The 26,815-nt window shown below is 39.8% G+C and overlaps 1 pseudogene; it reads left to right on the top strand.

Annotated features, from left to right (window-relative positions):
- The first annotated feature begins 13,293 nt into the window (after nucleotides 1–13,293).
- Nucleotides 13,294–22,622, top strand: LOC147439218 (uncharacterized; annotated as a pseudogene).
- Nucleotides 22,623–26,815: the final 4,193 nt, after the last annotated feature.

Here is a 26,815-nt window from a genome sequence, read left to right as displayed (position 1 = left end):
TGTGAGTCCTTTGATATACTCTATTGTGCCAGTTGATAATGTTGAAGGGGTGAGCCTTGTAGTGGTCATTCCAAAGAAAGATGGGTGTTGGACATGCTCATCCTGGTGTAGATTCACCGATTTAGGCAACACCAATTGTCCATGTAGATCCGTCGATTTAGGCAGTAGCACACTGACAAAATGTAGATTCATTATTCTGCGGATTCGCCGATTTAGGCAACATTAGTGCATATTCACCGATTTAGGCAGCACGTCTTATTGGTGTACATTCGCCGATTTAGGCAACACTGATCACAAAATCATGTTGCAGTGTGGTTGACCACCACTATAACTGGTATGATTTTGTTACCCGGGTATATATATTGGCAGATATTTGGATTTGGATTTAAAATTGGAATGGGTATGTGATGATTTTCTATCGCAACAATCTTTATGGAATTGACATTGACATTGATGAGAATTGGCTTATTGAATAATGAGTGTGACCAATGATATCCTGATACATCACGGTATGACATATATTGCTTATTCTAGTGGTATGGGACACTAGAATAGGTAGTATGTGGATGACGGCAAGCATAAGCAACGTTGTTTCGTTTCATAAATTTCGTATTTTACTACGTGCTATTTTTGACACGAAATACTAATCATTGTTTTTGACAAGTATGGTTTGCAAATTTTTTCTTCGCAACTGAGGAAAGTTGCTTTCTAATGAAGAGGTATTTACTGGAATTGATATTTTATTATCTAGTGCAGCTGACAGGTGGAAAGGCTTAACCAAGCAAAGGCCTATGTGAACAGATATACATTCAATGTACATTTTATTATTCAAGTTCTCTTTATGATCTTTGGCCATTTATGATCAGCCGGCCAGTTTGTATTCACTTTGACCATTCAAGAAATCTATAAAGTAAAAACGTGCAAGAGGAAAATGGTCACTCTTGCACGGGGGGAGATTGCACCCAACACCTGTGTCTATTCTTCTCCTCTTCTCTCTTCTCTCTCATCGTGCTGGCGTAGCACTCCGCTCTAGGAGGTGCGCCTACACGTTCTCACTTCCTCTCGCTCTCTATCTCTCTATGTTCACATTTAGCTCGACTATGGATTTGTGCGAGTCGTTAGGTATGTAGATCTGCTCGTTTATAGCTTGCAGCGTGTTATTTACGTATTTTGCAGAGGTTTCCACGCATCCGTTTGTAGAAATGTATACCCATAGCTCCATCTAATGCAAAAGCTGCATATGTAGGGAAAAATTATAAGGTGTGTTATATAGTACAACCCACACAAGACTAGAAGCAGCTTATTTTGCAAAACATTGCATTGTCGAAAACCCACTAGTTGCAAGATTGCATGCAAAGATGGATATGAAGAAGAAACTTTAGGACACACAAAGTAGGAAGTCCTATTACTAAGTGTGCTCATACAAAGATGGGGCTTGCCCTAGAATGATGGGCATATATACAACCTAGGGGGGAAAACTCCTAGCAAGGGAAAAATGTAATGCATAGAGCACTACCATAAGTTGATAAAATACAGTTGCAGTGGAAGATGTGTTTTTTGGACCTTCAACCTACTCAAGTTGGTTTATGTTTATTCCTTTTTTTTCTCTATCTAGATTTTTATTTGCTCATCTAGTGCCAAGAGCTACTAGACTTTTGTCATCTCCATGTCATTATTGGCCTCCTATTATGATTCACTCAATCTATTTAGGTGTATAAGTTGAGCTTAGATTCTAAGATTTGGTCTTTTCAAGCCTATGAGCTTATTCTCAATTTCTTTCTTTTTGGTGACATAAAATGTTGAGACCATTCTAGTAGGAACCATGTGTTACCCTCTTCATCACAAAACTGGTGTTGTAAGGGAGGATCACATCTATCGACAGCTGCTAGAATGTGTATCCATTGTTCATTTGCTAACTCATCTGTAAGATCCCCAATTTTTGGGTCTCTTTTAAAAATAAGAAAAATAGCTTTCAATATCTATTTTGTCAAATTTTAATTTAAGATGCTTAATTTGACAGTATTGGAAGGTTCTAAAGTAAAAGGCAAACCCGTTTTCATGTTCCAGTAGGTTAAATGGACGTTTGGTACAGTTTTGGAAAAATTTGCTATTTTTAGCTTTTTATGCTTTTAGGTGCTTTTTTGCAAAAAGCACGGTCGGAACCTTGATCTACGTGTTTCGGAGAAGCTATGGTTCAATTTTGAAAAAGTCTGCTTTTTGAGTGCTTTTCACGCTATTTTTAGCTTTTCATGATTTTTAGTGCTTTTTAGTGAAAAGCAAGTCCGCTTTCTTATTCTAGTGGACGAGGGGTACCCGTGGTTCAATTTTAGAAAATTTTGCTTTTTTTTTTCTTTTTACGCTATTTTTAGTTTTTTGTGCTTTTCGGCGTTTTTGAAAAGCAATGTGCTTTTTATGATAACCTAAACATAAAAATATTAATTTTAATTACCGTCGAATTTAAAAATGATCACCCGGAGCAAAAACGGGACCAAACGAGATTTTTACGAGAATTATTCTTATAAAAAGCGGTACTGTAAATACGCCGGGGCAGTACATAAGATTCATAATCATGTCGGGACATCATGGTGCAACATAGTCTAGCTAAGGTTCCATTAGTTGACTGGATACTGTTCAATTGGCCAAATTTACTGTAAAAATTAGATGATAAGTGGAAGAGTTGACCACCAAAAGCAAAGGCATATTTTTAGGAAAGTTTCCAAAAGCAGGAAGCTATTCCTAGCTGTGAGACTAGCGCTACTTGTAGCTTGGGACACACTTCGGGCAGTTGGAAAAACTATAAATTGGCATAGACACCTCAGTTTTCAGTGTCGTCTATTGCGTCTACTATTGCAAGGCTATATGTATCTATTACACGGAGTGCTGCAAGTTCTTCATCACCATCTCCATGAGCTCTTCTCTCTCATATATGTGAAGAAGAAGAAGAAGAAGAAGGATATTCTCTCTCTGCTTGCTTACCATCTCCTCTCTCGTTTCACAGTCTAGGCGCTCTCCAGAAGCTCTCGTGGTGAAAACCTCTACGAAGCTCTCATCACCACTCTCTTGTGGCAAAGAAAAAAGCCTTTCGACAGTCCCTAATCGATTCTAAAGCACGATGAGAAGCTCTAAACTCCATACCCATCATCATCTCTCTCTCTATGTCGTTTTTTTGAGTAGTCGCCCTCTCGTGATTGTTTTTTCGTATACAAGTGCATGTATGGATTAACAGAGTACGTATGAAGTTGTCCCATGATTATTTCATCATGTTTAACACGTTGATTAATCACGTGCATGCATAAAAAGCACTTTTCGTTTCACGTCATAGAAGCGATAGGAACACTATTTTGGCTATAAATCACAAACCGCTATGAACCAGCCCAAAACCTCTATTCTAGAGATAAAACACATCATTTAGAACATTTTCTCTCTTAGGTGTCATGTGAAAATCACGCATGAGCTAAGGTCAAAAAACAGCTTACTGCCCACTGCACTTAAGTCAAATTTTTCGAACCAGGCTCCTTGGAGAACCATTATATAGATTCACCGGATGGGCAAACCCACTTAAACAATCAAAAGGCTTGATGAAACTTGATGATAAATGTATTTAGAACTCTGTTATCACCTCGGATATGCAAGTTATCAATCGTTCCATAACCAGTTTTACCTACGTGTGTAGGGGCGCTACCAAGGGGGAGTACCATATGACGTCGTGAGTTTATCGAGCTGTTTATGTATGATTTATGGTTTGTTTTGGTGAGTTGATTTTAGTTATTAGATGCCCATAAATTTATGTGAGGGTATATGGTTAGACATCCCGAACCGCATAGGCAGATATGATTAAAGTGGCTTTCGTTTTGGGTTACCGTTTGTTGTGTAAGTACCATATGGGTAAAGTGATGTGATAGAGTGCTAGCCTATATCATGGATCTGAGCTTGATGCATTGGTTTGAAGTCAAATACTTTCATTTGCATGTTATGATGCTCCTGAAAATGTCAAAAAGTTGTTTTTTGCATATATGTGAAGTTATGGTTTATGGTAACCTAAAGGTCGGAGCTGTTTTGCATCATGTTTATGGTGATGGAATGTTATCATATGATGTATGGAAACTTATGGATTGATGTGGATGCCTCATATGCATGGTTATGATTGCTTTCCACCTTTCTAGGTTAAAACTAGCTCTATGTGTTAGGGAGGTGAAGTGCAGATGTGATGTATCAACCTTGCATGGTTTGATGTTTGGAATTTTATATCATGATTAGTTGATGGTTAGACTCTTTTCATGCATGAAAGAATCATGTCTTAAGAGTCATATGTGTGTGGACTCCGATTGATTGCAGGGGATATGCTAAACTCCAAGTGTTGGAGTTGGTTCAGTGTGATTATGATTTGTGGTTAAGGGCTGAGATTCCCTCATGGATTATGGTTGTGATTTTATGGTGGAAGCCAGTGTGGCTCATGATTCTCTCTCTCCGTAGTAGAGCGGATGCGGATGGGTGGACCGGGCAATCCCTACACAGGGTCCGGTGCTCTGCTAGTTATTTTGTCATAAACTTTTTCTTAATGTTATGGTATACCCAGATTTTGTCATTACATTGATACATGGTTGCCTGTTTCATTTAGATGGGGCATTTCAAGATTCTCTGTTGTCATTCTATCACGTCTCTGTGCACTCTATTTCACCCTCCACTATATTCTCTCTCTCTCTCTCTCTCTCTCTCTCTCTCTCTCTCTCTCTCTCTCTCTCTCTCTCTCTCTCTCTCTCTCCCCCCCTGTAATGTGGTGTACACATATATTCACCCTCCACAATGTTATATTTTTCTTGAGTATGGTTTCATTCATAACACCCATTCAGAGGTAGCACTAGCCGTTAGGTGCCTCTAGATGCAGTTCGGCTCATGGCCTAAACTCCATGCTTGGTCAGGTGTTGAGAGTTCCTCCCCTATGCAAATGCTTTCACAACTTTGATGTATATTGAAAATTGTATAAATGTGTAAATTGTATATTTTGTGCATAAACTCCGGGGAGGGGTATCTGTCATCATCACATGGAAATTTTTAAAAAACATAATTACATTATTTGAGTGTGTCTCTATTTGTTCTCTTAATGCAATGAGTAATCCGCTCCATTTCTTTTGCTTAAATGATCCAAAATGTATGCCCGCCTCATGTTCTATTTCACATTCACTTCCAAGGAGAGACGATTTAACTTAAAGTCTACTATGGGTAGTGTAGCTAAGTAATGTTGGGTGGTCAAATTGACCTTTTTGATCACCCCATCATGACGGTGATACAAATAATGGTACTCCCCTCTTGGATAACGAACAATTGTCACTACAAGAGGTGCTTATGCTTAGCGATGTTCATTGTGTGACACTCAAAACTAGAAATGTCGCTACAAGCCTTGCGATAGATGTCGCTATAAGCATCGCTCATAGCGACGTCTATAGCGACGCTCATAGCGATGCCAATAGCATGGATAAAAATTACCCGAGAACACCAAAACTCAGATCTAGATCTGGTTTTGATGTTCTTGGGTAAGTGACGACGACGAAGGTGTTGGGGTCGTAAAGCCCAATGTGCCACGCCTGAGTGTTGGGTGGCCGGAGACTAACTGAGAACTAACACTGACCATTCTTTCTACATAAAACAACAAGGACTCATAACCCTAATACTAATGTGTTTAGAGTCCACATAAACCTGTGTCTCCTCTCTTCTTCTCTCTTATCCATTGTTACACACACGCGCGCGCTCTCGCACGCGCACTTCAATTGGTATCAGAGCTCAAGGATTGGGAGCACCATTGGAGCTCAGCGGGGAAGCAGGCAAAGAAGCAACAAAAACTGCAGCACGTTTTTGAAGATTTGTTTTGACCTATCAAAACGTCTTTATTCAAGCCAATTCCCCAGATGTTTGATCGATTTTTTGTCCTCTTCAACTTTGAGGAAGAAAAACTTCACCAATTGTGAGATACGTCACTCAGACTGCCTGTAGGTCATGAAGTACACACTACACATTTTTATAGATCTATTTTGACATGTAAACTCATATTATTTCTTGTCCATTCCCACGATTCCCAACTGTTTTTGCACGGCCTGCAACTTTGCGAAAGGAAGTTTCTGCAAATTTTACATGGTTTGAGAGATATTCAGTTCAGACAGCAGGGTGGTCTACATCTGTCGGTTCTTCTGCGTACAGGTTTTCATTGCAGACTCTTTTTGCAATCTCTGTCACATGCATATTTGATGTAAAATCTTGAGGGTCTGTTAAAACAAACAAATCGTCGTAGCGGTTACAGAAAGGGGATATTAAATATAGAAGCTTTTCATTTAGAGCTTTCTCTACAAAGTTAGAGTTTTTGTGGGTAGCAAAATTAGATGTAACCTTTTGCACATACTAAGGTATATAGCTTTTGAACTAGGATAAAGTGCATAGTAAAAAAATTGTGCTCTACATGTTTGTGACACAATTAAGGGCCATAGTAATAAAACATAGATTTGATAAAAAGAAACTAACCATATCAACATCAATATATTGATACTGCAATGTCATATATGTAGTATTTATAAGAAAGATCATCACAAAGTCTATGTTTGTGATCCACAAGAATTTTAGTACGAAGTAAAATATTTGAATTTTTGGTATGAGGTAAGTTGAAGTCTACTCTAGCAACGAGTCTTTATCTTGTTCGCATTATAAACCAATTAGAGAGAATATGAGAGAGAGAGAGAGAGAGAGAGAGAGAGAGAGAGAGAGAGCAAAGTGAAATATTTAAATTTCTTGCATGGGATAACCCTGGCAACAAGTCTTTATCTTTTTTTCTCTACAAGCAATTAGAGAGAATATGAGAAAGAGAGAGAGAGAGAGAGAACAAAGTGAAACATTTGAATTTTTGGTATGAGGAAAATTGAAGTCTACTCTAGTAATGAGTCTTTATCTTGTTCATGCTATAAGCAATTAGAGAGAATAAGAGAGAGAGAGAGAGAGAGAGAGAGAGAGGGAGAGAGAGAGCCTCAAAGTAGTTGAAGACATACTCATTCTCAAAGTAGTTGCAATTTAAATTTTTTAAAGAAATGTACCTATTATCCCAAACAAGCTGAGCATGACATACCTTCCAAACAAGTTGAGCAATCAAAATGCGTGGCATTGAGTACCATGGCACAATCCCTTGGTTATGTCTAGCCTCCAATTTAAGCTTAACCTCCATCCAAGATCTCTGCTCAGGAGTGAAAAAATCCATTATTCTCGACTTGTTCGCTATACCAAACTTGTGAAACATAAATACTTCATGTGCCAAGTTGGGTGGAGCTGTAGCCCGTGAGATTCTAAAAGCAAGAGTTGACGGATAAGCAAATGAAAAATCACATTACAACTAGAGAATTGAACGACAATAATCCATATAATTCTTACTCGTTTTTTGTATCAAGACTCAAAATCAACTCTGCTTCCTCTTTTTATCTATCTCAATAAATTCACAATGAGCTTGCATATGATATTTTTCATCCTCATAGTGCTCTACAAAAGAAATATCATCCAAATTAAATTTTCAAGTGCAACAATGTATATTTAAACTCAAACACAAGAGAAAAGAAGCACTTGCCTTCTTCAATTCATTGCATCCAAGTTTTCAACCTGTGGTTACCATCCCAAACAAAAAACAGTTTGCCTCAAAGGTCTACTCAATCACCCTCAAGATTCTTTTCAAAATCTGCATTGAGTCTTTGCCATATTGGATCCCACTTCTCAATCGTATCTTCTGTCAAATGTTTTGTTTCTCCATGTCGTCCTTTAAGTGAAACAATAAAAGAACCCATTGAAGAGACATAGCCAACCCTATTAAACGTGGATGTCAACCAAGGTGCATCCGAAATTGCACATCAAACAGGATCTGTAGCTATTAATCTACATATGGGAACAAAAGGGGGCTCTGACTTTCTTTTGATATGAAATTGACTTATGACTTCATTCATCAACCCTAGAGACACATTCTCTCCAAAAACCCTGTCATGCTTTGAAAAGTCGTCTTCTTCATCTTGGTTATTGGTCTCTATGTGAGTAGTCTGTGGGGTGGGAGCAAAAGATGGACCAATAGTATTTGGAGTGATAGCAGTGCTATTAGAAGCTCCATCTATAGATCTGTCCAAGGACCACGCTTCATCATCAACATACACACATTGATTTCTTCTTTTCACAGACTTCTTTGGCGGACTCATTCGTAGAATCCATCCTCAAGTGTAACTTTCCTTCCTTGAACAGCCCCAGACCGTAGAGTCATACCCCCTAAACAATTTGCTTCTCATTTTTTCATGGAGCGTTTGGGGGCCATGGTAAATATCTTAAACCTCTATAAAAAAATTTCAATAACATAATCAAGACTTTGTCTACAACTACTAACTCTCTCTTAAAATACTATAAGTGCAAAAAAACCATAACAAATGTATAAATACCAAAGAACAAAGAAGAAGAAGAAACACTTGACCTTCTGCTAAAAAATGAACATAAGATAAATACCTTAGATTTTTGCATAAATCAAGGTGGTTTCAAGGCCATAGAGTAAACACCTTAGATTTTGGCATAAAGACTGCATGTCAAAACCTGTCAAAACCAGTAACATGTCAAAACAAATAACTAGCACCAAGATTTTCTCACTGGAACAATTCTCCATTAAAACTTCGAAGTGGACTAGAGGTACCGCATACTCACATACATACCTTGAGAAACATCAAAAGACACTCACTCGATTGTATATGCAATTGCAATGCTCTACCCATAATACACACAGGCATTTGTTTTGGCCTGCAATAACTTGTAGCTAAACAAATCCCATTGGGCTATGATCCTCGATTTTCTTAGGTACCTTACACATCGGGTGCCCACATTTGGGCACGTAGATGTGGAAACCAGCAGGTCAAAAATCATTGGTTGTGCGCAATGGGAAGTGGACGAAAGCGTGCCCAAGCTTGGGCGGGGCTTGAGCTATTGACAAAGGGCGTTCTCGACCAACACGCTATGTTGGCCTACTCACAGACGGGTATTTTTTCCCTATGGACTCTTTCAAAACATGAAAAAGTTACCACCATTCAAACAAATCAAAAATCTTTGAACCAGAGACCTGCCCCATTGAATGCAACCCAAAAACACATCAAGGGAAATCCACTACTACCAACAACTGCACATAGCAAACCAACAACTGCACATTGTGGAATGATCTGAAAAATGAAATATATATACTTAAGCGCCCTCTTTAATACGTTTGTATTGCAAGCATATATCTATAATCTAACGCGCTGCCTAACAAGGATTTGTAATTGTTGATCATGCATGATGCAGGCAACCACAGGGCCTTGCCCAATACGATTTACCGACTCGCTGGATTGCGGGTTCCTGGGATGCACATACATACTCGAGGAAGCTGAAACAAGGTTGTATTGTAAACCATACCCAGAGTTTACAATGAACTTCCTCCATCACGAGTTGGCTTAGATCGTTCTGCACATGTTTGGGATTTCTTACAAACCACACTACTCAACCGTGTGTTCCACCCTCAGCTAGTGCACGAGCTTTATATACAAATTGGTGAGAATCCTAGCGAAACATGAAGCATTTTCCGATGGTGACAGTAGAGCTACTAGTGGCAGAGCAAAGCTAAGCGAGCATTTCAAACAATTGAAAGCAAAGGTAGCATCTATATTTCTAGTTATAGTTTTCAAGAGTGAAGCCTTGTCACAGCTCCTACCATCCAATTTAAATACTGACTCAGACTGCATTGCTTTGACTCAGAAATAGACTCTGAAAGACTCTGTAGCAAGTTCAGAAAGACTCTGTATTCAAGGTTCAGAAAGACTATGTAGCAGGTCTGTAGAGCAGATCGACGACTCTCTGTAGCAGATCGACTCTCTGGCAGATTGACGACGACTCTCTGGCTACATATGGACCATGCATCACGTCATCATTCTTCTCTGAGTCAATCTCGAGTACCAGCACACTATCTGTCCGCGCGCGTAGACGAACAGCGTGCTCGCACCGGAGAGGTAGAAGACATGCTCATCACGCCACCCCTCGGACAACTGAGCATGTATATTTTATGTGGGGCTGTCGCTAGCATGTGCTATGCACGAATTCTGTTGTCATGGATTCTGCACGTGACGCTCCCAATGCCGCTAAGTACGCCTTCAGGCGTTAGTTAAGCCAAAAGACCTCTCCTCCATCTCTCCCTTCACCCCACTCACTGAGCACGCTATCCGTCTGCGCCGAGCAAACCAGGTAGATTTTATTCTAAAAAACCATTCCTCTCCTCCTCCATCTCTCCCTCCACGCCTTCACCCCACTCACTGAGCACGCTATCCGTGTGCGCAGACGGATAGCGTGCTCAGTGAGTGGGGTGAAGGCGTGGAGGGAGAGATGGAGGAGGAGAGGAATGGTTTTTTAGAATAAAATCTACCTGGTCTACTCGTGCCATCATTTCACAGTTGAGAAGCTTTCTTCCTTTATCAGCAAAGTTAAAAGTTTATTAATAAACTTTAGGGTTTTAAAACTTGAAGATCTTATTAAGTTTATATCAAACTTTAGGTGGTTGAAAAAACCTAGGTTTTGTAAAATTTAGTGGATTTTTTTCGTAATACCTACAAACTTATGCAAAAAAAAAACTCTTGGTTTTGTGTTCATATTCTTAAAAATAGGTGTATTTCATGGACTTATCTGCATGTGTAATGATTGCGAGTCTCTTTTACCTCGTAAATATATCGTTTTTACCTAACGTTATGATTTGAGAGAGGATATTAAATTGTGATTGTAGTCGTCGGTATTATTTATAAAACAACTATGAGAAAATAATAACAACTATGAGAGGATATTAAATTATGATTTTAGCCGTAGTCATTTATGATGTGGCAGTCACACTGATTCTATGAAGAAGATTTGTGCTCTCTTACTGCAAAACAACTTACATTAGTAAAAATATATGCATTCTCTTTTAACATTATGTTTTATATTTTTATAAGAAATTTGTATTAGGTCTAGCTAGACAAGTAGCTTCTTCCTACGTCTTGCTATGGAGATGGACAGATTAGACACTTGGAAAAGAAACTCACACTAGGGACGTAGAGCTTTGACACAACAAACTCTTGCTCAATAGATATTATCTTCAGTGTCTTCTTCCTCCAACCTACAAATTTACCTGTTTGAAAGCAATAGTTTACATCGGGTTGGAAAAAATGTATATTGAAACCCCTTCAAAGTGGGATATTGGCAAAAATGAGCACTTTTTACTGGACTCTACTCTCTCTTCACAGTATTTCATTGAACATTCTGGTGGTATGCTCTATATTACAGATAGTGGCGAGAGTGATTTTGGTGCTAAGCCAGTCATAACAAGCATCACCAACAGTCCATGTGCAAAAGAAGATTGTTTTGAGATAAACAATCCATCGATGCAAGAGGAAACAAAGCATGTTGATAAAAAACAAAGATTGGACTCCAGTGATGATGACGTGCATGATTTGACAAAAGACTCCATCATCCCTTGGATTTTAGGTAGCAAAACATGTTTCAGGCTACAACACCTGATAAACAATAGTAAGAAAATCAAACAGGTGACTGAGCTTCCACAAGCTTATGATGGTGACATTTCCTTTTAGCTACCCCCCGTTGAAGAAGGTTGTAAGAGGATGGAAGGGATGGAGCAAAAATTTGATGGTCATCTTTGGACTAGGCCGCATAAAACTAACATGTCCATAAATTGTATTGTTAGGCTTAGTTATTGCTTATCATAGAGTTCTTTGCCCGTATTATTTGAACAACACCAAGTTCAATGTATCCTTCTTTCATGGTTTCCTGGATAAGCAAGTAAGCAAAGGGCTTCTATGTGAAGACAAAAACCTACGTATCACTTGTCATTATTGCAAAAATGTTGTTTTCTATGAGAGTCCTTGTTCTTGCAAAGTGTACTACATTTTGCCTCAGATCCAAAGCTTACAAGAATGATGATTCACATAGGTCATCACTTGCATGAAATTCAGCAAGTACATCAAGAGCCACAATAGAGAGAATACGGAAGATGGTTGCAAGTGTCTTGAAGGTGGATAGAAGCAGTGGATCAAGAAGAGTGCAGATGATTGTAGCCAGACAATTATTGGTTGACGCTATTGTTGGTTCAAATGAACTAAAAATGGGGGAGTCAGAGCTCTCAAATATATTGGAAAAAAAGATTCCACTAGTTCAGAATCAAAGGTAAAACATTTATTTAGATTTTTCAATGCAATAAGGTTATTTCAATTTTTGACTTGTTTTTTTATAGATTTAAGGTAATGGTAGCCACTGAGAAAAGACAACAAGACTCGATTGTTGGGGATGAGTTTGACCACATCATGCTTTTTGAAGAAAAAATATCACTTTCCTTACTTTCATGGGAGTCATTTCCATGGACAAGGTGGGCCAAATGATAAGTGCTACATCTTTAAGATGTCAACAAAAGGTCTAGGGTCTAGTATAGACCTTGTCAATTGCATGGCCGAGGAGGAAATGGAGATTTAAAAGCTGCTTGGGGACATTTTGATCACACACACAAGATAGATGGATGGGAAACTATGTCATGCTCTGTCTATCATGCAAGGTAGTTTTTTTATGTGTTGTAGCATTTTGTCATTGCATCATTTGCAGACTTGTTGTGGCTAAGATTTGTTATGTTTTTTAGTTTGAAGGGATTGATGGTTATTGCGGTTTGTGACACCAAAGAGGAGGAGTGAGAATATCAAGTCACTGGAGAAATGGTTCAAGTGGTGGGAGACAAGGATATCTCACTGGGGTAGCCTACACAATGAAGTATGATACAATCATGAGCCTCACTTTGACCTTCTCTATTTTTTGTTTCATTGATTGAAATTTTTTTGTTGGTGGAATGCAGATATCTATGAGTCCTTAGGAAAAAGCCCAAATCCTAGTACCAATTTGTCAGATACCATTCATGCATCTTGGCTTGCTGGTGAAGGGGCTAGCAAAAAAATTTCCTTGTATGATGCATGCGTCACTGATGTCATCAATGCTTACATTCAATGCACAAAGCAACATGGCTATCTAACTGGTAGATACATAGGGCTTGGTCCGGATATGCAAACATATCTAGAGAGATCAAGAAATAAAGAGAAAACTCTTAGCCCACTTGTGTTGGAACGTGCTCTCCAAGGAGCAGTTGCAAGCACACCATTTTATGGGCAACCTTTATTGCATGGAGACAGGGAAACCGTGCAAAGAAAGAAGTCTAGAGGGTTTGCAAAAACAGCTTCTCATAGGCCTGGTTATGTGATGGAGTCTAGACAATGAAAAGAGCACGGACGACCACAGAAGATTTTGTTTGATATGGACATGAAGCAAAAGGGACAAAAATTTGATGTGAATGCAAATTCCACAGATGACGAGATTCATGCAAATAATGACATAAGAGATGACACCGCACCCTCTATTAGTGAATATTTTATTGGTGATTTTGAGATTGTTGTGCCAAGGGGTCATTGGGCAATCAGATGAATGCCTCAAAATGTCTCTTGTAAGTGCTTTGGTGTGCTTGAAGGGAGAAGGTGTGATAATGTCATGCAAAGTAGGTCTCCAGGACTTGTGGTCCCATGCTTTTAAGGAGAGAGAACTTACAAAGACTAGAGGCAGCACCAATGGATGTGGTTTTGTGCCCATGATGTGCAGCACACTAAATTTGTGGCCAAACAAGTATTATCACCACCGGTGTAACATTTAATGGTCTAGAAACTTGTGTGTAGTGCAAAATAGCATGAAAATAGTGAGCATTTGATTATAATAGCTTCCTAATGAGAATAACAAGAGTGCTTGGGTGGAGAGAGCAACAAAACTTATAACACCTAGCTAGATAGCATGAACAATACTTCAAAAGAAAGAGAAATTAAACAATTGACAATAGTTGAGGACCGGATTTGCATGGAGCCGGTCCCCCCTCCAAAAGGCTTTGTATTATGGTTTCTCCCATCAAGAGAGACATTTTACAATACAGTTCTTTGTGTTCCTTCAATACTAGCTAGTGCAATGAAGATGGAAACTTCATGCACTAAGCAAAACACTTATCAAACACAACATCAATTCCCTCGCGGTCTCAGACCCAAGACCTCGCACACCTTTGAAGATGGTGAGAGCTAGCAGGATACGAGAGTAGATTGAGAGGAAGAAGGAGTATTCTTACAAGAAAGATGTACATCTCCTCACATAATCACTCATATTAGCATAGCTTAGCTTAGTAATTAGCATGGTAGAGGAGATGAGCATGCATTGAAGCTTGGCTCTTGGTTGGATTTGCATCACAAAGCCAAGAGTTGTTGGTGTAGGCCTCCCTTCTCACAAGCTTGGAGTAGGTGGTAAGCTTTCCATTAAAGCTTGAGAAGGAGAGAGAGTCTTCTTTGATTCACACATGAGATGTGTGAGTGTGTGTGTGTGATAATACTTTGCAAAAATCAGCCCCCTCTCTCTCTTGGTCGACCCCTCTTGCTATTTGCTCATCCTCACACCTCATTGGACCTCCCCAGGCCTAGCCAATGGAAATTAAGCAACATAAGTGATAGTCTTCTGACGTGTGTCCCCCATTCCCCTTTTGTGAGAGCTTTAGGTAATTACTTAATTCAACTAAACTCGCATTGGACCCCTTTGCCCTCCTGGCCAATAGGAATCAGGCAAGCCATTGGGCTGGTGAATGCTCATTGGACCCCTTGGGAAACTGTCCAATAGTCTTCTAAAGAGCTTAATTCTTATTGGTTTTTTTATTAAGTGTTTTTAAATTAATTAAACTAGATTTACTCTAGCTTAATTCTCATTGGTCCACCTCCAAGGCCATCCAATAGAAATTGAGTACACCTTGTGGGAATCTGGGCTAGGGAGCTGACATGTGTCCCTCATTCCCTTTTTGTAAAGGGAGCTTGTGTGTGTGTGAGTGAGTTTCTCTCTTATCTCCTACTTCTAGGGCTCGCCCCCTCCTATGTCTGGATGGTTGAAGACTTTTGGGACACACACAAAGCATCCAATTTCCCTAGGCTTTTCACCTTTGGACACAACCTTAGCATTTTGGAAGTCTTAATGGGTTTAACCTTAGGGTCTTTTAAGCCCATTGGTGCACATTTCTCTTTTGCAGATGGCCCCCCTTTTTGGATTTCGATTTTCCCTCCTTTGGATCCCTATTGTGGCCGGTCTGCTAGCTTAACCAATATTCTAGCTTTTTCTCCCTTGGAACTTCCCCATATTAAATGATCAGTTTAACATGAGAAAATCATTTAGGAGAATTAGATATTGATCATTATGACATTACCTCTCTCTTGAAATCATAGTCGTCCTCGACTATGGGGTAGAGAAGATAAATCATATTCATTAGTCCTTTTTCCTAGCGGGTAGAGGATCCCTATGTTACCCTACGACATCATTCCAGAATGAATGACTAGTCCATTTGGTGCTTGAGAGCCTAAGCTGCCGCAAGCATGTCTGCACATTAGTCCTATCAATCTTCCGGTGGATCTTCAATAGTAGGTTCTTGAGGTGGCTCTCCTTTGTAAGGATTTAATAGGCTCACATGAAAAGCATTGTGTATGAGCCAATGACTGGGCAACTTGAGTTGATAGGCCATCTCATTGATTGGCCTAAGAATCTGGAAGGGACCATAGTACCTTTTTGCTAACTTAGCATAGTACTTTTGGTGTCCCGTAGGATTCTTGCCTGTCGTGTGCCTTAATCGAGTCTTGGGAAATTTTAATAAGACCCAATCATTTTCTTTAAAGGCTTGGGCTCTTCTGTGCTTGACAGCAGCAGCCTTTTGCCTTTGCTGTGAGATAGAGATAGCATCCTTAATCTTTTGGAAAGATTCTTGTAGGTCTCAGCTATACTCATTTGCAGCAAAGATCTTCCCGTGTACCTTAAGTAGCAGGGGACTTTTTTATCTTCCCTCAATTACCTCAAAAGGTGCTTTTCCCGAGGAAGTATGTACAGTGTTACTGTAGGCATACTCCACTAAGGGTAAGTACTTCTCCCATTGGGATCTTTGATCTACTTCCGTTACATAGGCTTTTATTAGATCGAGAATTGTTAGGTTAGCTATTTCACTTTGGCCATCCATTTGCGGGTGATAGGCCGAAGAGAAATTTAGCCTTGTCCCTAAATTCTCAAAGAGACCCTTCCAAAAATTACTGGTCATTCTAGGATCTCTATCCAACACTATGGACACTGGCAAGCCATGGTACTTGAAGATTTGTGAAATGAAGATGGTTTCCATTTGATGGGTTTTGATAGTCTTTTTGATAGGTATAAAATGAGCTTGTTTACTGAACCTGTCTACTATTGTCCATATTCCCGTATTCCAATGGATAGACTTAGGCAATCCAAAGATAAAATCCATGGATATGCTCTCCCATGGTGAATTTGGGATTGGCAAAGGTTGAAGCAATCCAGGTTGCTTCCCTCTATCAAACTTTGTCTTTTGGCATACCACACATTTAGAAACATACTCTTGTATGTTTGCTTTCATGGTAGGCCAATAGAAATATGTTTCAATCCCCTTTAAGGTAGGACCGAATCCCTCTATGCCCCGCATAAGAAGGAGAATGAGATTCATACATTACTTTCTCACGTAGTGAGCTAGTAACACATACTCTATTGCCATAGAGAAGATAACCATCTTGTAAGGTAAATGGTTCCTCTTTCTTCCATAATGCAAGGGCTGAAATCACATCTCTAAAATCGGGATCAATAGCATACTCATCTATCATAGAAGATAGATCATTGTGAGTTGCTATGGAAACCACATTCACTCTCGGCCATCTTGAGAGTGCATTGGCTACTTGATTATGCTTGCCAGCAATGTGAGCAATATGAAAATGAAATTGTGAAAGGAAATTTTCCTAACTCATTGGTGTGCATCATGAAGTACTTAAGACTTTGGTGATCCGTTTGCAGAATGAAAGGAGTCCCCAATAAATAGTGTTTCCATGAGTCTAAGGCATGTAGAACTGCGAGGAGTTCCTTTTCATATATGCCTAGGGCTTGCTCAACAGGGTCGAGCCTTTGACTCTCATAGCCTATGGTGTGCCCTTCTTAAAGAAAAACAGCTCCAAGGCAATCACCACAAGCATCACATTGGACCTCAAATGGCTTTGAGAGATACGGTAGTGTAAGCACAAGTTGAGGGATAAGCTTTTCGAAAGCATTGTTCTCTTTGGTAGACCATGTGTACCTAACGTTTTTCTTTGTTAGGTCATGTAATGGTCCTGCTATTAGTGAGAACTTTTCTATGAAGCGTCTATAGTATGCACACATACCTGTAAAGCTTCTTAACTCATGAAGATTCCTTCGTTTAGGCCATCCTTTTATTACCCCTAACTTTAATGGATCCATTTGGATGCCATCTTAAGAGATAATGTGACCTAAATATTGAATTTCTTGTAAGAAAATTTCACTTTTCTTTCGATTAACATAAAGTTAATTTCCCTTAAAACTTGAAATATTACTTGGAGGTATTGCTTGTGTTCGTCTAATGAATTAGAGTAGATGATGATATCATCAAAGAACACTCCAGTAAAGGTTCGGTGAGGCCTGAATAGCTTCTCCATCAAGCGGTTGAATGTGGCTGGTGCATTGGTCAAGCCAAAAGGCATGACAATGTATTTGTAAAGACCAAACGTGGTGCAAAATGCGGTCTTTACAATGTCTTGATCAACTATCCTAATTTGATGATAGCCACTTTTTAGGTCAATCCTACTGAAGTGGGTGGACCCTTGTAGCTTATCAAATAGGTCTTCTACCCATGGAACATGAAACCTATTCTTGATAGTGATCCTATTTAGTGCTCTATAGTCGACACACATACAATATGTGCCATCTTTCTTTTGCACTAGTAGCACAGGAGAACAAAATGGAGATGAGCTAGGCCTAACCATGCCCTTCTCGACTAACTCATGCACTTGCCGCATTATCTCCTCTTGTTGAGCTTGAGAAAATCTATAAGGAGGTTTGTTAGGCTGTGAACTTTCTGAAAGAAGTTCAATTGCATGGTCATCATTACCTCATTTAGGAGGTAGCTCACAAGGGATGTCATCAATAAAGACATCTTGAAACCCCTTTAGAAAATTGGATAACTCTAATTCCTTTTGATTATGTATATTTTCTTTGCTAAAACATTAGGTTCATTTTGAGAATCTTTAACAAAAATCATGTACACGGAAATAGAGCTCCTTATTGACTTGTTGAAAGCTTGTGTATGTACAATGGGTATAGTGTTACCCATTTCCTTAGCATCTATATACATATCTTTTTTCCTGAACTTAAATGAGATTCTCCTTTCAGGGAATCTAACATTGGCAGGCATGCGATCAAACCATGGTGCCCCTAGGATTACATCCTCATGCTTGAGAGGAGAGATAAAGAAGTCCTCTTTGTCCACATAGCTTTGGACATGGAGCCTCAATTTCTCGATTAAGGGAGTGACTGAAGCTCCTTGCCCCTTGAAAGCACCGTTTGCGGGTAGGACATCTCCCATCTCATAGGTAGCTTGGTGGCCAACTCTATAGATATAAAATTGTGAGTAGAACCAGGGTCAAAGAGAATAAAAGCATCATGTTCTCTTACCTTTCCCCAAGCATGGCATAGAGGAGATCCTTTGTGGTGAATTTCCTCCTCCTGGATTTCGACCAAGGTAGCTCTAGGAGGTTCATGGCGGGTGTTCTTTTGGAGACAAGCGTGGTACACATGCCCTTGCGCCGCACTTGAAACATCGATTATCCTTGTGATAACGCTCAAGCTCTTCAGGAGAGAGTTTATTTTTGCCTTTATAAACTCCCTTCTCTTTAGCTTTGTTGGAGTTGCCCTTAGGAGACTTTTAGACATTGTCCTTCCCCTTAGGCTCATTGGAACCCTTGTTTTTCGTGGGCTTAGAATTTCTTTTAGCCCCCGTTTGGAAATTGATTCGAGAGGCCACCATAGTATGGTGTATAACCGCCGATATGGTGCATGGCCTTTGGGAGTTGACATACTCCGCCATTTCTTCAGTTAAGCCCGCACAAAATTGTTGCTTTTGCTCTCCAAAATCCAACTCCTTGAAGACAGTGGCTTTGAGTTGTAAATCCCAAAACTTGTCTACATATTTGTGAATGGATTCGTAGGGAGAGAGCTTCAAGCTTCACCATTCGGTGAGTACTTTGTCTTTGGAAATCGGTGGCCAAAAACTGCTTCATAATGGAAGCTCTTAAAGCTTTCCATGTTCGTGGAGCTTCACCGTTGGCCCATAGGCTAGACCACCATTGCCTGGTGGACTTCTGAAAGTGCATAGCTACATGGGTAGCTTAGAGGACTCCCTGAAGCCCTCATCTCCAAACGCCGCATCAAATTGTTAGATAAAGGCCAAGACTTTGTCAGTAGCACCAAAAGTGCCATCATAGGTAAGGAAAGAGATGCTCTTCCCTCCCTATTTGAATTTATTGAGCGTGGAAGACCTCTTCCACGCGGCATAGGATTTCCTATGGCCTCCTCTTTTTGATGGTTCAAAGGTTGCACCATCACTTTCTTCAAAAGATAAAGAATTTGAGGAAGATGGAGAAGAGGGTGACCTCTTTCTTGCCTTTTTCTTTCCTTGATCTTCTTTGTCTTCAGCATCACTTTCATAAGAGGAAGAGGATGAAGAAGAGGGTGTCCTCTTTCTTGCCTTTTTCTTCTCTTGCTTTTTGTCATCGTTCTTTGAAGTATGGTGTGGAGAAGTATGTGATGGTCTTCTCCGTTTTGGAGGTGATTGAGAGCGTTTAGCCCGCCATCTTCGTGGAGCCATCTCCGTCGAGGTGGCACGAGACTCACTTCTTTCTCGTTCCTTCGGTGGAGGCTCTTGAATTATCCTTTGAGAAGGAGATGCGTCATCAAGGAGCAAATTTTTGAGCCCTTCATATGGATCCTCTTCTTCTTCCCGAATCAAAGAGAGGTCTCTTTTGGAAGTCTCGCAAGGAGGCTTCCTAGGTGCTCTCTCGTCATGGTGGGGAGCTTGGAGAATCCCATGAGCATCAAGCTGCCATTGCACTTCACTTTGGAGGGATGGATTGCCCATGGCTTGTTGAAGCCTAGAAACAAGATAGTTAACAAGCATCGGGACATCATTGGTAGCTTGCTCATTAGCAAAATCAAAGTTATCAACAATAATTTCACTTTCTTTACTATTGTCAGCCATTCTAACAACTTTTAGGTGTACTTTGGCACTTCAAGCCCTAGTTGCTACTCCTCTTTACCCCTTTGAAAAAAGCACTCAAGCTACTGTACCCGTGGCTCGAATACCAATAATTGCAAGGAATAGAAGAAAGGGTCGTTTAACACCAAAACAACACCGGCTCCTGTCAAGCTTCTAATAGCTCAATAGTGGTTAAGCCGTAGGCAAGCCCCGTAGGACTCCACTATTAAGACTATAGCTCTCGACGGTGATGCTCCGTTAACTGCACAAAGGCAGGCACACTGCAAGGCTGAAAAATCCCTATTCTACTTACTCACATGCAACTAATAGTACCATTTATAGCTAGCTTGAGGACCTCCCTTCTTGAGCAAGAAAAGAGAAACCTTGTGCTCTGATACCAATGTAACATTTAATGGTCTAGAAACTTGTGTGTAGCAGAGAATAGCATGAACATAGTGAGCATTTCATTAGAATAGCTTCCTAATGAGAATAACAAGAGTGCTTGGGTGGAGAGATCGACAAAAAGTATAACACCTAGTTAGATAGCATGAACAATACTTCAAAAGAAAGAGAAATGAAACAATTGACAATAGTTGAGGACCGGATTTGCATGGAGCCGGTCCCCCTCCAAAAGGATTTGTATTATGGTTTCTCCCATCAAGAAAGACATTTTATAATACAAATCTTTGTGTTCCTTCAATACTAGCTAGTGCAATGAAGATGGAAAGTTCATGCACTAAGAAAAACACTTATCAAACACAACATCAATTCCCTCACGGTCTCCGACCCAAGACCTCACACACCTTCGAAGATGGTGAGAGCTAGCGGGGTATGAGAGTAGATTCAGAGGAAGAAGGAGTATTCTTACGAGAAAGATGTACATCTCCTCACATAATCACTCATATTAGCATAGCTTAGCTTTAGCATGGTAGAGGAGATGAGCATGCATTGAAGCTTGGCTCTTAGTTGGATTTACATCACAAAGCCAAGAGTTGTTGGTGTAGGCCTCCCTTCTTACAAGCTTGGAGTAGGTGGCAAGCTTTCCATTAAAGCTTGAGAAGGAGAGAGAGTCTTCTTTGCTTCACACATGAGATTGTGTGAGTGTGTGTGTGATAATGCCTTGCAAAAATCATCCCCCTCTCTCTCTTGGTCGGCCCCTCTTGCTATTTGCTCATCCTCACACCTCATTGGACCTCCCCAGGCCTAGCCAATGAAAATTAAGCAGCATAAGTGATAGTCTTCTGACATGTGTCCCCCTTTCCCCTTTTGCGAGAGCTTTAGGTAATTACTTAATTCAACTAAACTCTCCTTGGACCCCTTTGCCCTCCTAGCCAATAGGAATCAGGCAAGCCATTGGGCTGTTGAATGCTCATTGGACCCCTTGGGAGACTATCCAATAGTCTTCTAGAGAGCTTAATTCTTATTGGCTTTTCTATTAAGTGTTTTTCAATTAATTAAACTAGATTTACTCTAGCTTAATTCTGATTGGTCCACCTCCAAGGCCATCCAATAGGAATTGAGTACACCTTGTGGGCATCTGGGCTAGGGAGCTGACATGTGTCCCTCATTCCCTTTGTGTAAAGGGAGCTTGTGTGTGTGTGAGAGAGAGAGAGAGAGAGAGAGAGAGTTTCTCTCTCATCTCCTACTTCTAGGGCTCGTCCCCTCCTATGTAGGGATGGTTGAAGACTTTTGGAACACACACAAAGCATCCAATTTCCCTAGGCTTTTGACCTTTGGACACAACCTTTAAATTTTGGAACCTTAGCATTTTGGAAGTCTTAATGGGCTGACCCTTAGGGTCTTTTAAGCCCATTGGTGCACATTGCTCTTTTGCAGATGCCCCCCCTTTTTGGATCCCTATTTTCCCTCCTTTGGATCCCCACTGTGGCCGGTCTGCTAGCTTAACCAATATTCTAACTTTTTCTCCCCTGGCACTTCCCCATATTAAAATGATCAATTTAACATGAGAAAATCATTTAGGAGAATTAGATATTGATTATTATGACAACCAAAAAGGCCAACAACTTGGCTAGTAGAGAGTGGAATAAGTGTATCAGAGGAGGAGTATGCTAGTTTTCTAGGGGCAGGTTTTTTTATTAGAGCTCCTTCTCCAAAGGTTGTCAAGAAAGGGGAGATAGTGGGAACCTCTAGCAAGCACAATAAAAAATGGAGGTCCAATGTTTCTAAGGAGGCAAGTAAGCGCATGGAAATAGGAGCATGTATGGAAGCTTGTTGTGTACAAGAGATAATTTTGGTGCCTGATCGTCATGCCGTGTTCAAAATATTAACACAAGATGTATATGATGTGCATGTGGCTATGGAGCCCTACTGTACATGCCCTGATTTTCAAGGACGGGAGAAAGCAACAAAATCTTACATAGCTTGTAAGCATTTTATACTTTGTCTACACACATATTCTTGGGTTGGATGGTAAGCAACTTATGATTATACATCAACCAACACTACATGAAAGAGATCTCACTTTCATCTTGAATCAACCCCGAGGTTTACGCCTTCAAAGAAGTAGAGAAAATAGAAATGCTTAGTAGTTTGAACAATTTGTTTTGATCGACATTTTGGTGGGTGATCTGTACATTTTGTGAGGCTCCATTTTGGCATTTCCCAGTAAAACAATCTCCTCAATGGCATGCTTTTTGCCTTGTTCTATTTGGGACCCTAAAGATTAATGCTTTTGACAAATCTTTATTTGAAATGATGGTAGTACTTGTAGCATGTGCAAAATTGTTTTGAGTATTTAACTTTGACATGTACAAAAATAGTACTTTTTTGGTTGCAGCCTTGTAGGTTTCTCTACAAGAATGGCATACATAGAAATTCTTGTTGGGTTGTACTTTTCTTTTATACACTAATGTTGTTGTTGTGAAGGGATTGTACATGTATCAAACTTGCAAAGATAGATAAAACTTAGAAACATCTAAGTGAACACTCTAGTTTGAGCATGCAACTTAGGAAGACCTAAACTATGTGAGAAAGCTCCAAATGAAAAGCTTTCAAAAATTAACACTCTTACAGAAAAGGGTTTTTGTGGTTTATGTAAGATCTTATGTGGTTTATGTATTGTGATGGAAATATGCAAAGCCTATTGTTGAGGGTCGTGGTAAGTTTTTATTGAGATGGGGGATTCTCAAATGTGGAGATCCTTTTGGTGATACAGGTTTTGAAGCGAGTCCCCCGAAATCCCCATAGTTTCGGCATTGACATAGGATGTATGTTTATGCGGTTAGTGCAATATTGGTGTGCATCTGCTGACCCGCCATTGTTGGCATTGGTGTCATCTTTATGCGTATGCGTTTGATAGTGTTTAGTTGGTCAGAGACACTCTTCTAGAGTTGGAGACACTGACAGTGACAATTCTTTGAGGTTCTGTATTACTATTTTAGCCACTTTGATCAGCATTTTAGTCATTGTACACATTTGTTTTGGGTTCAGAAGTCAGTTTTGCAGGGAGACTCTGCCAAAAAATTTCAGGTTTTCTATCATCTTCTTTAGTGCATCGCATCTATCACTTTTGTTCTTTGTCGAGTGATGGCTTCATCATCATCGGAGAACTCTTTGTTCAACATTGAGAAGTTAGATTGCACTAACTTCCCATTTTGGAAGGAACAAATTTACAATGTCTTAGTACAGAAGAAGCAGATCCGGCCGATAAAGATGAAGGGGATAAAGCCTGAGGATATAGATTAGTATGATTGGCAAAAGTTGGATGAGCTTGCCAGGTCCACCATCATCCTGACTTTGTCAAAGAATGTGCACTTCAATGTGAACATGGAAAAGACTAGCTATGAGCTATGGAAGAAGTTATGTGACCTGCATGAGAAGCAAAGTGCAGCTTCACAGGTTTATTGACTGAAAAAGTCAGTTGATTTGAAGATGGATGAGGGCACTCCCATGTGCAACCATCTCAATGAGTTCAACACCATTTTCAGTCAGCTTTCTGCGCAAGGAGTCAATTTCGACGATTCGGTCAAAGCAATGTTCTTTCTAGTTACGTTGCCAGAAAGTTGGGATACTTTTCGCATAGCCATAAGTAACTCAACACCTCCTGATGTTTTAACATGTGCTAATGTTGAGGGCAGTTTGCTTATTGAAGAGGTTAGCAAGAAGAATCTTGATGCTTCTCGTGGTACTAGCAATGCTCTCGTTGTTCGTGGTCGATCACAAGAAAAGGGCAAGAAAAATCAGAGAGAAAAATCTCGTAGCAAATCACATGGCCGAAAATGCTATAGACAGGTGCGTGGCTGCCCTATGAAATACCCGAAATAACACAACAAACAGCATAAAACAGACTAATTGGCATACCTAGCACTATCACGTGGTCGCATGATCGCAAGATACACGAATAGAGAGAGACAGAGAGCGAGAGCGATTGAGAGAGCACGTGCAGGCGCACCTCCTAGAGCGGAGTGCTACGCCGACATGGCGAGAGAAGAGAGGAGAGATGAGAAGAGCAACGCAGACACTGGGTGTAATCTCCCCCCGTGCAAGAGTGGCCATTTCCCTCTTGCACGTATTTAATATATAGATTCTTGAATGGTCAAAGTGAGTACAAACTGGTCGGCCGGACATAATTGGCCAAAGCTCACAAAGAGCACTTGAATAATCAAATATACATAAAATGTAACATCCTTCTGCATAATCCATTATCTATTGATGCTCTTGCCACCTGTCGGCTGCAATAGATAATAAAATATTAATTCTATAACATACCTCTCCGTTGGAAAGCAACTGTCCTCAGTTGCGAAGATAAAAATCTGCAAACAATACTTGTCAAAAACAGTGATTAGTATGTTGTGTCAAAAACATCACATAATAAAAGAAAAATTTATGAAAACTAAACAACATTAGCTTATGCCTGTTGTCATCCACATACTACCTATTCTAGTGTCCCATACCACTAGAATAAGCAGTATATGGCATACCCTGATGAATCAGGATATCATTGGTCACACTCATCATTAATCTCATAATGTCAAGTCTCATCACATAAACACTGCCATAATAATCACTAGATACCAAATCCCAATCCAATTCCAATTCCACAATATAAGTCCAAATCCAAATCACTTTCATTATGTACCCGGGTAACAAAATCATACCAGTTGCAGTGGTGGCCAGTCCACTGAAGCATGATTTTGTGATCGGTGTTGCCTAAATCAGCGAATCTACACCCTACATGCTGCCTAAATCGGCGAATCTGCACTTATGCTGCCTATATCGGCGGATCTACATTTACCACTGTGAATAGATCTGTAATTTATCAATGTGCTGCCTAAATCGGCGGATCTGCACAGATAATTGGTGTTGCCTAAATCGGCGAATCTACACCAAGATGAGCATTTACACAATGCCTAAATTGGTGGATCCGTGTGTATGTGACCATTGGACTAGACAGGGCATAAAAACATTAAAAAATGTACTACTTGTTTCACACCACATTGGAGTAAGGTTGAGTAACAAAGTACTGACCAATTGGTATTGGAAAGCACCTCGACTCACGTGAGTAGCTGCATATCTCAATGTGAAATGATCGCAATAGCAATTTTGTTTAATACAAGTATTGGCAAAATGTTAGAGAATGAAGGTAATTAAAAGAGCCATGCCTTCTTTCAAAAAATAAATTGTAATCAAGCTGATAAGTAAGCCAAATGTGTTGAATTGATGTAACGTTGTTGTTCTCTGTGGAATGGTATTAGTAGTTATGTGTAGGACAATGGGTATCATAGAATTTGAGAGAGTGCTATCAGTGTATAATTACTTGTGTTTGTAGAAGATCTGTCAAAACCCCAAAATGAAAATGCGGAGAGAACTTACCTGTTTGCTCTCTGTAAATCATTGAACTCTAGATGATGTACTGCATCTGAAATATATACCAATCTGTGCGTGGGGAAAGAGAGACAAGTAGGAGAGAGCTGTAATTAGCAAAAGTCATTTACAATGATGAGCCTCGGATTAATCGGAATGTGAGATGGAATCAATGTATTGTAGATTGTTTTTGTTTGAATAAATGGAGTAGTCTCCTTGATATCGCAAACTGTTGTCTCTAAAGTGCTTAATATTGTAAATTTTTTTAATATCAGACATTTGTTTAAAGGGCATTGACTAGTGGGTAGTTATGATATCACGAGCATTATAGTGTCTAGTCATGATACAGCGTGTAAAGGCCATACTATAAACAATAGATTGGTCCAACAAATAAAGAAAACAATGCAAGATTGATTTGACCTTAGCTGCTCTTTCAGACATTACTAGTCAGACGTCAAACTATGTAAAAGAATATGCATCAAGAAAATGCCTGGCAAGACCAAAAACGTAAGATTCCCCTTTTTTTTTTATAAACTTGTACTAGGTATGTAATATGAGAGTCTGCAGCTTATACCAATTACCTATAAGATCAAACTAATACAATCCTTATGGATCTAATCTAGTGTCTGGGTATTAAAATGAAGTATAGTGAAAGATTGAAATCATCAGTTTAAATACATCATGATCATCGTCAGTGCACGTGGATGCCTAAAAGCAAGCATTGTTTGAGAAAGTATTGCATTGATCGCCGAAGAACTTTGTCGATGTCTGCTGCTTCCATGCCATCGACCATCGACCAAAGGA

Source organism: Adiantum capillus-veneris, chromosome 16, assembly GCF_014529385.1.
Source record: "Adiantum capillus-veneris isolate H3 chromosome 16, ASM1452938v2, whole genome shotgun sequence".
In the NCBI taxonomy this organism is placed as follows: Eukaryota; Viridiplantae; Streptophyta; class Polypodiopsida; order Polypodiales; family Pteridaceae; genus Adiantum; species Adiantum capillus-veneris.
This window is presented reverse-complemented; position numbering and strand designations above follow the sequence as displayed.